Source organism: Artemia franciscana, chromosome 3 (assembly GCF_032884065.1).
Source record: "Artemia franciscana chromosome 3, ASM3288406v1, whole genome shotgun sequence".
NCBI lineage: Eukaryota > Metazoa > Arthropoda > Branchiopoda > Anostraca > Artemiidae > Artemia > Artemia franciscana.
In genome coordinates, this window is record NC_088865.1 from 49,222,486 (window position 1) to 49,235,985 (window position 13,500).

Below are 13,500 nucleotides of genomic sequence, written 5' to 3' on the forward strand. Positions count from 1 at the left end.
GAGGGGCACTGGCGAAAAGTTCCCCCTTATGTGTACGTGCAGGCACCAGTCTATCGTGCTGTACATCCGGTTATCAAAATAAACCTGCTACGCTTATTTTAAATATTAGTAATAATATTATTTTTCCTCTTTTTTTTTTCTTTCTTTTTTTTTAAGCAAAATCACAGGTGTATGGAAGGAAGATAGCCAACTCTCACATGAAATATCGTCAAATATGTTATTTGAGGGGGGGATCAAAAACTCAAAATAATGCTAAATATTTTTCTAGCGTCCATGTGAAACTTCGGTAAATAATAAAATATAAAGATTTCAGAAAAAATAAACTTATGCCCCCCCCCCCAACGGTGCCAATTCATGGAATTAGGGAAGGGTACGGAACCTGTTTTTTCCAGCATCTAGCAAGGTGCCAATTTTGCTTTATTTCAACTTGTCCAATGAAAATACCAAAAATAGGTATTTTTCCAAAGTATAGAGCGAGTGACAAAAAATTTCCCCTATCCTCTCCCCCATTAGATGACAATACCCCTTCAGCCCCCCTCTCATGCACTGGAGCCTAACATACATAAAAAAAATCGCTACTTCAATCTGGCACAACATTTATTTTGTGCAGGAATTGATTTTGGGGGAGAAACGAACCTGTTGAAGAGCAAAAGTTCGGCACTATATAGCAAAATTCCTGGAAAATATTCTAGTAATGTTGGAAGAATCGAGCGGTTTTGAGAACATTACCCTGTCCCCATTTTGCGTAAGTGCTAGATGTTGACAGGTAATTACGTCCGTCCGTGTACAGGCATGTATTTCTGGTAGGGGGGATGAAAATATAAAAAAGCTACAACAATAGCCAGAAAAAAGGCCGTGATAACGATAACTAAAACAGTAAGAAAATATCATTTAACAGTTTGTAAATATAGGGCCACAATGTAATTCGCTTTAGTGAAGACGACCCACTACTTTTTTGTTAGTATTTGCATGGCAAACCTGAATAAATAGGCATCCCCAGTTGTGTCAATTGGGGCTGGAAGGTAGGGGTGTTCACCCTCTTCATCGATTCTGCCTTCTATATTTTGAGAAATTCTTTAATTTTGGTGCATTGAGAAATTCCTTCTTTGGTATTTTCATTTAGCATATTGAAAAAATTGCAAACTTGTCCCCTCCAGATACATAAAAATGTACTTCCCTCTCTTCTGAATTTTTGTGAATTGACGACACTGGGATTCCCTGGCATAATTTTACAAATCCAAGCATTTAGGGATGCACCTCCTCTAGTAGAGGCTACACAGACTCTATCCTGGCGGTGCTGTGTCGTAGATCGTCCCTAGAACTCTTTTTTTTAAATCTTTCATATGCGCTAGTTTAGTTTATTCGAACATTGGGGCAAGCTCTTTATTTCAGAAAAAATAACAATAAGTGTATTGAAACTGTACAACTTACAAAAACACAATACTCAAATGAAAAGCATATAACAACTAAACAAACATAACACACCGGATATAAAGACAATAATATATCCAGTTTCATTTTAATTTTCTAATTTATTATTTTAAATTTAATATTAATAAAACTACAATGAACATATTTACTTAACCAGCATATTTAATGTTTTGAACCTACAATGACTGCTTACGGAGCTTTTCCTTACTTAAGACCATAGGCATATAGTATAAAGGGTTGAGAGGGCAACACCCCTTCTGACTGAAGTTTTTAAGTAGAGTTCTGCGCTAAAATGCTTGAAAAAAAAAAACATTTTTTGCGGTACCAGAGTTGTTATCATTTTGAATGTCTCTAGGAACTATGGCGTTCGGCGTGTTGTTATTCCTAATTTTGGTTGTTTCTTGGGAATCTAAAATCATGGTATCCAAAAACTTGGTGGTATTACATTCAGGAATCAACAATTTACGGTAAGTTCTCTCTTTAAGATATATATATATATATATATATATATATATATATATATATATATATATATATATATATATATATATATATATATATATATATATATATATATATATATATATATATATATATATATATATATATATATATATATATTTTAAATTGGACAACCGTTTTAGGAGATAAGTTTGGTGTATACAGTTTTTAACCAAGGTGATTCCAATGGTGTGCTATTTGTTTTGATGCGTCGCCGTTTTTAGGGGGTTTCAGACTGTCACTGCACCCACATTCTGGAGCTCAGTGCCGATAGAAATAATTATCATTTTTATTGGGAAAATATTCTCTCTATTAGATAAAGTCTCCTTGAGAGCGAAGAGAACATTATTTTTGCGCGATGATGTGTCCTTGAAAATTCGGGACTGTCTTGGATTTAAGAATTGTAGTCTTGATTAGTCTTTCAAAATTTCCTGACATTTCATATTCTGAAGAGAAAAATATGCAACTGCTAAAGCACTCAGAGTTAAATCAAAAAGAAAATCTACATGTGCTTTAATGTGGTTGGGTTACATCTGTGCTGCTTTTTCGTAAGCCAGTCATATTATTGCTTATTTTGGGAGAGACAAATAACCTTGTCTCTTAAGAAATCGATTGTATTTAGAGCTGCCTGGATGAAATCTTAAGCCAATAAGGAGAAAGAAAATTTAAATTCGACCTGAATGCTTTTCCTGAATAAAAATTTAAGCTAGTAAAAAGCAAGATAATCTTTTAAGTCACACGCTTTTCTACCCGTAGTTTTTGTGTTTCTTTGTGGCTAAATACAATAAGCGTAGCTTACAGCAAGTTTTAGTTATATATTTGAACGTGTTAAAAACTCCATTTTTTGTTACTAACCTTCAGCCTCAAATGTCAGGTAGCAAAAAATTTTGTAAGAAGGGACTAACAATGCCGTTCGTACTTTACTTATAGCAATTAAATAAAAAAACAAAGTGAAAGTAAGGAGTGACATTAAAACTTAAAACGAACAGAAATTACTCCGTATATGAAACGGGGTTTTCCACCTCAACCCGCTCTTTACGCTAAAGTTTGACTCTTTCTCTTAACTTGACTTCTTAAAACAGTAAAAAACTAGCGTAAAGAGCGAGGTATTACGAAGAGGTAAAACCCTCAAATGCGCAATAATTTCTGTTAGTTTTAAGTTTTAATGCTGCTCCTCACTTTCAGTAGAAAAATTTTTCATATTTATTTTTTCATTGTTATTTTTTAATAATACTAAAAAATCCTGCGCCCCCTTCGTTGAAAGTCTCTTCCCCCATGAGAAGTTTTTCCATGGACAGATCCTCCCATATAAACCCCCCCCACCTCAACTCTCCCTCCAAAACCAAAAAATCCCCCTGAAAACGTCCGTACACTTCCCAGTAACCATTACTATATGTAAACCCAGGTCAATGTTTGTAACTTGCAACCCCTCCCACGGGGACTGCGGGGGAGTAAGTCGTCCCCAAAGACATAGTTATTAGGTTTTTCGACTATGGTGAATAAAATGGCTATCTCAGAATTTTGATCCAGTGACTTCGGGGAAAAATGAGCGTGGGAGGGGGCCTGGGTGCCCTCCAATTTTTTGTTCACTTAAAATGGGGACTATAACTTTTAATTTCTGTTAGAATGAGTCCTCTCGCGACATTCTAGGACCACTGGGTCGATACGATCACCCCTGGGGAAAAAAAACACAAATAAACACGCATCCGTGATTTGTCTTTTGGCAAAAAAATGTGAAATTCCACATTTTTGTAGATAGGAGCTTGAAACTTCTACAATAAGGTTCTCTGATACACTGAATCTGATGGTGTGATTTTCGTTAAAATTTTATGATTTTTAGGGGTTGTTTTCCCCTATTTTCTAAAATGAGGCAAATTTTCTCAGGCTCGTAACTTTTGATAGGTAAGACTAATCTTGATGAAAGTAAAATATTTAAAATCAGCATTAAAATGATATTTTTGATGTAACTTGGTATCAAAATTCCATTTTTTAGAGTTTCGGCTACTATTGAGCCGGGTCGCTCCTTACTACAGTTCGTTACCACGAACTGTTTGATAGAAATTTTTCTGGAACCAAAATAAAAGCAAAAAATTAATTATTACTAATGATAAATGAATTCTAAAATACACCCAAAATCAGCTTTATACCTGTATTTATTAGAAAATAAAATCAAGTTACAGTAAATTATTCAAAAAAGGACTTCAAATATTTCACGTAGAGAGACATCTACTGACAGAGTTGTGTTCTTCGAAATGTGTTTTAATCCTTACACTTATACTCCTGTCCTGCTCATATGTTCCGTTTCTGGGCTTAAATCTTCCCAAGATATTAACCCCTTGGACACAGGACCAGATAAAGGGTGTTTGGAGGGATTGGGCCCAGTCGGACCCTGTATTTGAAAGGGCTATACAAAAAAGATTTTGAAAGGCTCATTGGACTGCATAAAAGGGGAAAGACAAACGAGTCACTTACTCAGGGAAAAAAAAAATAACCACTTAGTTATAGAGAGAAGAGTAAAAAGCAAAATAGAAAAATACATATAAAAATAGAATTATAAGTTATGAATTACAAGCTATTTAAATAATTAAAAATGCGTTTATTTTAATTTGTCACTGCTGGATGAGATTTATTAAAGTGTTTATTATTATATAATATATAGTTTATAATAAAGAAAACCTATACCCGTAAAAGTTAATATCATTTTTTTTTAAATTCAATCGGGAGAGACATTTTACACTATGTTTGTGAACTTCTTTACATACGTAAACTACTATGGAGCTATATTTTATTGAACTATTTAGCTTATAGGAAGGATTCGCAGAAAAATCCAATCGAGCCTCGCACCGATTTTATTCTGTCCTGCTTAAACAAAACTTTTTGGAATAGGTATAGTAACAGTATAGGCGGGGCATAGCGAACATAAGATTTCAACTAAGTGACAAATTCTGTAGCGCTGATCCAAAGGGTATAGTGGAAGATAATATATTTTTTTTTTGGGGGGGGGGGTAGGGGGACTGAAAATATCCCACTGAGATTTTTTCACCGCAGTGAATGATTTGTTGGTTGGTGTCAGAAATATTTTTAGATACAGAAGATTTGGCAAAAAAAGAGACTGCTATTCAACTTTCATTCGTTGGAGAATTCAACACGAAGATTCAACTTCTACCTATTTCCAAAAGTTAGAAAGTTAAATTTAAGGTGTTTTGGAACACATCAAACCTTTATTTTATCTTCTGACCTAATAAACTACAGGAAATTCGATTCGACACAAACAAATTTGTTTCGATTCAATTGGAACTTACTGAGTTCAAGGGGATGTGCTTATAAATCAGATGCCTTTTAAAATTTGTTGGACTAACACACTTATCGCAAGTCTTGTGAAAGGTGAGTCTGGAACTACTTTAAGACGATGCTGTCTAGAAGAGGGGTTAAATTACAGAAAAAAATGCATTTTTATGCCATTAATTTTATAGATTTTTTCTGATTAAATGCTTTGTAGGGATAGTGGGAGGGCTCTTTAGACAAATCTCAAGAAGCTGAATTCTCCTGTATCCCTCCCCCCATGTGTAATCATGCGTCCAAGTGCATTTTAATATTTATTTTGTCAAACTGGCTCCTAGAAGGAATAATTAATATATTCAATGGGCCATAATTTTCTTTGCTTTGTAATTTGGAATATTAGACACCATTTTTAATGAACCCTCCGGAATTAAGAAGAATCCTATGCTTTGAAAAATAATATCTAAAAATTAAATAGTTTTACTGAAAAGTTTTGGCTTTTAAGGGTTCAGTTGAAACCCAAACAATGTTTTTAAGCAGATATTACTTGTTATTAAGCTAAAAACATCCCACAACACAATCATTCACAATATGATAGTGTATTTTTAGGGGGAGGGGGGGAGTAAGAAAGAGTTTCAAGATCCTGGAACAATAGGGGAAATCGCAAAGATCAGCACTTCTTAAAGGTGTGGCCATCTTCCAATGGTTCCAATGGTGACCATCTTAAAGATGTGGCCATCTTCATTGGGAGATGTGGCCATCTCCAAATCTTCATATGAGCCTTATTCTGTTCTTCCTGGCTTAATTTAATCTTAGATTTATTTCATCAACTAACAAGTTAGAGTTGAGCCATAATACTTGTCAAAACGCCAGACCCGTTCATGTCTCTTTTTTTGTTATGGCCTGTATACTAGCCACTGATAAGCCTATGGGCCCGGATTTTACTGCAAGGCTGCAGACAAGACGGTTAGATGATAAATATCAGCGTTTACGTGTCTTACTTATTTCTCAATATTAACTGGTCATGCTAAACTTTCTGTCTTGTTGTCTACTTCTTTGGATGGCTTCAAAATAATGTTTTGTATTTAAAATCGAGGATGACAAGCTTAACCGTCCGAGTAGGTAAGGTAAAAGGTAGAATTTTATATATATATATATATATATATATATATATATATATATATATATATATATATATATATATATATATATATATATATTACCGTGAATGTCCAAAATCTGGTTAATGTCGACATTCACCGGTGAATATTCGAAATTCCTTTTTCTCTGTTTGGATTCAATTAGCTTTGCGAGTCAGCCTTGTTCATTTTTATTTAAGCTATGATGGTTAAAGTTAAAGTTAGGTTAGATTGTGTTAGGTTAGGTCAGGTTAAATTAGGTTAAGTTAAATTTGGTTCTAAATATCAGAAATGGGTTAGCACCCTAAGCTAACCTAACCTCACCCAACTTAACCTAATCTATTTTAACCTAACCTATCATCACCAAACCTTGCATTAAATTGAAAAATTTGACTGGCAACACTGACTAAATCCAAGAAGAAAAAAAGGCATTTCGGACTTTCACCGGTGAATGTCAACATTCACCAATTTGCGGACATTTACGGTAATATAATATATATATTATTGTCCTCCATATTTACGCTAGGTTACCTAAGAAATATTTCACGATTTCTAGTGGTGTGAATAGCCTTGCAAAAATATCCTAAGCCTTATTTCAAAGGTCTGCATTTTGTAAAAAAAAAAATCACGAGTGTACTATATCAAACGTTTGTTATACAAAAAAACTTGGACGTTAAACTAAAAAATGAAAAAATGAACCGTCACACTCACCAGAAACTATAAGTTAAACCTTATTATGAAAAGATATTGTAATTTTTATATTATAAAAAAAGTGTTTATTTTTTTTGTAGTCGGCAGAACTAGATCTACTGGCATCATTACAAGCAACTAATTGCAGCCCTAGGCAGCCAGTCAAACAAATCTGCCCAGGCTCCTCCTTCTTCACCAGAATCCATCCAAAGCCTCCTTTTTGACTACGCTCCAAGAAAATATAATTTCCTTTAAATCTTCTCTGATGACCTTTGCCTACCACAATAAAGGACGTCCTGCTTTTCATTTGAACTCACATGGATCACCAAAAACCCGTTGAACCCCGGTGACCTTGTCATCTGGGCTTTTAGAAAGCAGGATTGCATCATAGTTTTTGTACAGCTCAGTCAAACAAGTAGGCTGCCTGAAACTATTCTTAGTCAATTCCACTGGGAAACATTTATGGTCCATTCACAATGAGATTTCACTACTTCCGAGATTTTACTAGTGCTAGTTTGAGCCAATAATAATTTTTCATAGGATTTTTAATCAGGAAATTCTGTGGAAAATCTGATTGGCTCAAAATAGCGCTAGCAATCTCAGAATCAATAAAATCCCAATGTGAATGGACCTTTGGCAAATATTTTCGACCTTTCAGAGCACCCATGTTTCCATAGCTTGATTAAAGCAAAAATAGTATTTAGCGATCTCTTACACCAGAACTTCTGGTCTGAAGTTATTTCGTTTGTGAAGTGTCTTCCTTTCTTTTGCGATACATTCGGCGATCGTGAGATTTAGTCAGCTTCTTCGTAGTAAAATGACAAGTTATCTTCAGCTATACGTTTTTATTCTTTAATTGTAAAAGTCTTACGAAAAGAATACGCAAGAAATTAATGTTTTGTAACATTCTTTAGGCGGGGCTAAACAGTATGAACACAGATGTAAATGTTATGAAATATCTCATACGTTAGCAGGCTGTTGTTAAAGAAGTTTTAACGTATAAGGAAAGCAAATCTTATGTAAGGACTGGTAATGTCTTTTTAACATTTCTTTATTGGATATATATATATATATATATATATATATATATATATATATATATATATATATATATATATATATATATATATATATATATATATATATATATATAAGCAATAATATAGAAAAGTAATAGCAATCTCTGCGCTCTTATCTGATCAAGGATGCGCGTAGGGGTCAAAAATTTAATGCAAGACAATGTCTTTATACTACAAATTTGGTCTAAAAAGGGGCAAAAAAGCGTTTATCTGGTTTGAGAGTAAAGAGTCTTCAGACCCTGACGGACAGGTGATGTTTGCTCGAATGCTCGAGGATATGTTTAAACAACCAATTAAATAAAAAAAACTAGTTTTTTTTAATTGAAAGTAGGGAGCGACATTAAAACTTAAAACGAACAGAAATTACTCCGTATATGAAATGGGTTGTCCCCTCCGCAATCCCTCGCTCTTTACGCTGAAGTTTTTAATTGTTTTAAACAGTAGAATTGTGGCAAAGAGTCAAACTTTAGCGTAAAGAGCGAGGGATTGCGGAGGGGACAACCCATTTCATATACGGAGTAATTTCTGTCCGTTTTAAGTTTTAATGTCGCTCCTTACTTTCAGTTAAAAAAAAATAGTTTTTTTATTTAATTTCTAAAGGTTTTTTAATTAATGCATGTTTGATTTTGACTCTCCGCACATAAATTATTAAAATTAAATTTGCATATTAATTCTTTTTTGGCTAAATGTCTTTCTCTTAGTTTTGATCAGACGATTTTGAGAAATAAGGGGCGGAGAAGGAGGCCTAGTTGCCCTCCAATTTTTCGGTTACTTAAAAAGGCAACTAGAACTTTTATTTTTTAACGAACGTTTTTATTTGTAAAAAATATACGTTACTTAAGAATTAACATGCGTAAAAGACTATTATTCTCTTATATTTTTATTATGTATATGAGGGGGTATGTCCCCTCGTTAATACCTCGCTCTTTACACTAAATCTTAAGTTTTGTCCCAATTCTTTAAGAATAACTTCTGAATCAGAAAGGCCGTAGAATAAATAGTTGAAATCACTAAAAATACTTTAGAATAAAGAGCGAGGTATTTATATCCTCCTAAATACATCGCTCTTTATGCTAAAGTATTTTTAGAACCCCTCGTATGCGTAATAATCTCTGTTCGTTTTAAGTTTTAATGCTACTCCTTAGTTTCAATTGAAAAAACTTTTTCATGTTTATTTTTTCGTTGTTTTTTTTTATAGTAATGCTAGAAAATCCCGCGCCCTTTTCATTGAATTTCTCTTCCCCCATGACATATTCCTCCAAGGAAACATCCTCCAACATAGCCCCCTCCCCTCAACCCTACTCCCAAACCAAAAAAAAAATCCCCCTGAAAACGTCTCTACACTTCCCAATAACCATAACTGTATGTAAACACTGGTCAAAGTTTGTAACTTGCAGCCCCTCCCCCAGGGACTGTGGGGGGTAAGTCATCCCCAAAGACATAGTTATTATGGTGTTCGACTATGCGGAACAAAATGGCTATCTCAAAATTTTGACCCATTGACTTTGGAAAAAAAATGAGTGTGGGAGGGGGCCTAGGTGCCTCCAATTTGTTTGGTCACTTAAAAAGGGCACTAGAACTTTTCATTTCCTTTAGAATGAGCTCTCTTGCGGCATTCTAGGACCACTTGGTCGATACGATGACCCCTGGGGAAAAAAACAAAAAAACAAAACAAATAAACAAATTAACACACACCCGTGATCTGTCTTCTGGCAAAAAATACGAAATTCCACATTTTTGTAGATATGAGCTTGAAATTCTTGCGGTAGAGTTCCCTGATACGCTGAATGCGATAGTGTGGTCCATAACTTTTAGGGGGTGTCTCCCCCTATTTTCCAAAGCACGGCAAATTTTCTCAGGCTCGTAACTTTTGATGACAAAGACTAAATTTGATGAAACTTATATATTTAAAATCAGCATGAAAATCCAATTCTTTTGATATATCTTTTAGCATCAAAATTCCATTTTTTAGAGTTTCATTTACTATTGAGCCGGGTCGCTCCTTACTACAGCTCGTTACCACGAACTGTTTAGTTAGGCTTCAGTGTACAATTAGGCCTGTTGAGATGGAAACATGTTAAAAAACGAATGTAAAAAAAACACTACCAGTACTTATTCTCATTTTTAAAATAAAATAAAGTTATGCTTAATAAAGTACTTTAGACTATTTTTAAACCAGGTGGGACTTGCTTCTCATGCAAACACCTAGTTACACATCCCGGAGTCCAGGTCCACTAAAGAATGTCTAGAAGACAGGTTTTTATATTTTCAGGATAATTCACAGATTTTTTACACCCCTCCCCCCTAAGCCCCAAAATCAATCCTTGCTTATGGACCTGTTTACGTTACTGATATATGGGCCACGGATTTTCTTATTTTGATCACTCCTTCTTACGTAGTGGCGTCAATTCACGAGGGAGCAGAATTTCTTTTTTTTTGAAAGAAAATAGAAAAACTCCGCTTTTCATAAGGAAAAACAATGGTTTTCTGAAAATCTAGGGGGACATTTTGGGGGCCAAATGAAAAAATACAGAATCCGCAAACTTCAGCATTTAGCCTATGGCTGTTCAAACAGATCGTGGTAACGAACTGTAAGCAAGGATCAACACGGCTTAATAGTTACCGAAAGTATAAAAAAAAGGAATTTAGATATTAATAGATATATCAAAAGAACTTTCTTATTATGCTAATTCCAAATATATAAGATTCATTATGCTTAGTGCTACCCATAAAAGGCTGCGAGACTGAGAAAATTTGCCTGATTTTCCAAAAAGGGGGGATACATCACCTAAAAGTAAAAGAATTTTCATGGAAATCACACCTTGAGATTTAACGGATCAGAAAACCCTATTGTAGAGGTCAATCTCCTTTCTGCAAAAATAAGGAATTTTGTAATTTTTGCCACAAGAAGGATCACGGATGCGTGTTTATTTTATTTTCATTTTTTGTTGCTGTTTCTTCACCAGGGGTGATCACCCCTGGGGATAAGACTTTAAGTTATAAAATTTGCCCATTGTTTACGTATAGTATTTGGTATTGGTAAGTATACAGACATTTCTTAGGTGGGATTTTGTGCTTGAGGTGGGTTTCCACGGGGATAGTTTCCCGTGGGGAAGGAAATTTCCGGGAGCGAACCTTCCAGGGGAAATTCTACTCTGAGAGGACCCGACAGAATTCCTATATAAAATTCTGTTCATTTGACTTACTTCCTCTTTGCAAACTCAGTTTTGCATAGGGAGATATTCCAGGAAGGAGGGGGTAGGTTGATATTCCAGGGGGATTGTTTGAGGGACATTTTCAGTGTGTTTTGATTTCCGGGAAAAAGTTTCTGTTGAAGGAGGGATTTTCAAAGTGATCGGAAAAACGATTAAAGCTTAAAATGTTTTTTTGAATGGAAATATGCCAAGGGTAATTTGTCAGACTAAATCACCTGCGGGGGCGGGGGGTTTTCAGCGAGGATGGAATTTTCAGTAAGGAATTTTAAGGCGGCTGTATTTTCTGTGGGAGGAACTTTCCACAGAGGAGTTTCCGGTGAGGGGAGGGAATTTTTCAAAAAGGGTGAGCCAGATTTGTCGGTATTATTTGAGAAACTACAGAAATTAAGTTTTTTCAACTGAAAATTATTAGTGACATTAAAACTGAAAAGGAACAGAAATTATTCCGTATTTGAAGCGGTTACCCCCTCTTCAATACCTTGCTCTTTACGGTAAAGTGTGACTGTTTGTCCCAGTTTTCTTAGAACGACTCCCGAAACACAAGGGTCGTTTAATTAGAATAGGAACATTTTTTAAAGTTCTAAACACTATAGCGTTAAGCGCAACTTTCAGTTAAAAAAAAATCTTCTTTTTTTTGTTAATTTAAATGACGACGTCTACATTCTTTCAGATGATACGCAGATTAAAGATCCATTTTCTTTTGAAATTGGAAAAGAAGAATTATTTAATCGTAGCAAAGAAGAAGTTAAGAAATTAACCGAAATTTTATGCGAGACCTATCTAAAAATTGTGCTTGAAAACGCACAACTAGTTAATTTTCAGTTGCCCTGTAAAAAAAATATCCAAGAGACTGACGCCACTGTTTCCAACAATGCCGCTTACCGACTGCCACCAACGCCACTGCACCCAGGGAAAACCTTGAGCCTCCCTCCTGTCTCTCACAAATTTTCAGCCAAATTTTAGCAAAATTCTCAGTTATAAAACAGTAATTTTTAATTTATTAATTAACTAATCATTTATTTTTTAATAATTCATAGTAATGCCACGACGCCACTGTTTTCAACAATGCCGCTTACCGACTGCCACCAATATTTCCTGTGGAGCGCTAGATTAAAGAAACAGCACTTACAATATAATTCTACTGAATATCTTATCAATTTGATTCTGTTTTTATATCTCATGTTTTGCTGCCTGGTTTTTTGCATTTCATTTGTCTTTGAGACGGTATATTCTGATCAATGTTTAAAATGGTTACCTTACCGTAATTTAGATCTAGCGATCATAACACCATGGCACTCTTAGGGGTTTACATCAGGGACTGGATAGTGGGTAACACCTTGCCTTTTACCATTGGATAATCAAGAGTTTGTCTTCTCTCATAACAAAAAATAGTTTAGGTGTCCTAAAACACATGCTACATTGCGTTTTACAGAGTACACGCAGTGACTTGACATTATAGTGGCTGTCAACCGCAACCTCTCTTAGCGACAGGAACAGTTTTTCTCCCTGTGTCTTAAAGCAATAGAAATGTTTATAACGCATGTATATGAGCATGGGTCAAGGGGGCTGAAGCTCCACCCAGAGGGTGATTGACCTAGAATCATGAGCTAAATAACGCAAAATAGTTAGTGTTTGCTATACTTCATAGTCAGTTGGGTATTTTAAACTGAAGATTCTCAAGGAAAAGGAAATGCTGGTAAATCATAATGAAGTTTATAAGCGTCTTCGTAGGGGAACTTTTTCCTCTACAGAGAAGTTTGGTTTTAGCTCTATTTCAGCTTGAATTCCTGGTTGCACTCAACCAGACAATGGAGGGTCTTCCAAAATATGTATCTAGGGATTTGTTTCAGAAGTGGAGTGATCTATGAGAACAGAAAAACGTTTGTCCTCAGTGGTGTCAATTGAGGCAGAGGTGGTGGCTGGACCGAATCCAGGATTTTTTAAGGGAGGGAGTTACAAAAAAAACTTTAAAGACGAATAAAAAAATTGTCTATATTCATTTTTGTTATATTTTTCACGAGTCGGACAAACACTTTTTTTGGGGGGGAGGGGGCTTAAAACCCCCTCTCCCTACTGGATAAGGCCTTGGGTGGAGGTATTTGATCTAGAAAACACCTTTGATCTAGAAAGCACCTAGATTTAGAAAACACCTTTATCGGGCATTTT

General features: G+C 35.0%; 1 protein-coding gene across 1 annotated transcript in view; it reads left to right on the forward strand.

The window, feature by feature from the left end:
* The first annotated feature begins 8,040 nt into the window (after positions 1–8,040).
* LOC136025359 (ETS homologous factor-like) overlaps positions 8,041–13,500 on the forward strand; it is a 57,730-nt gene continuing 52,270 nt past the window's right edge. The window contains exon 1 of the mRNA XM_065701307.1: positions 8,041–8,059. The gene's annotated coding sequence lies outside the window, so the exon portion shown is untranslated. The remainder of the gene's footprint in view (positions 8,060–13,500) is intronic.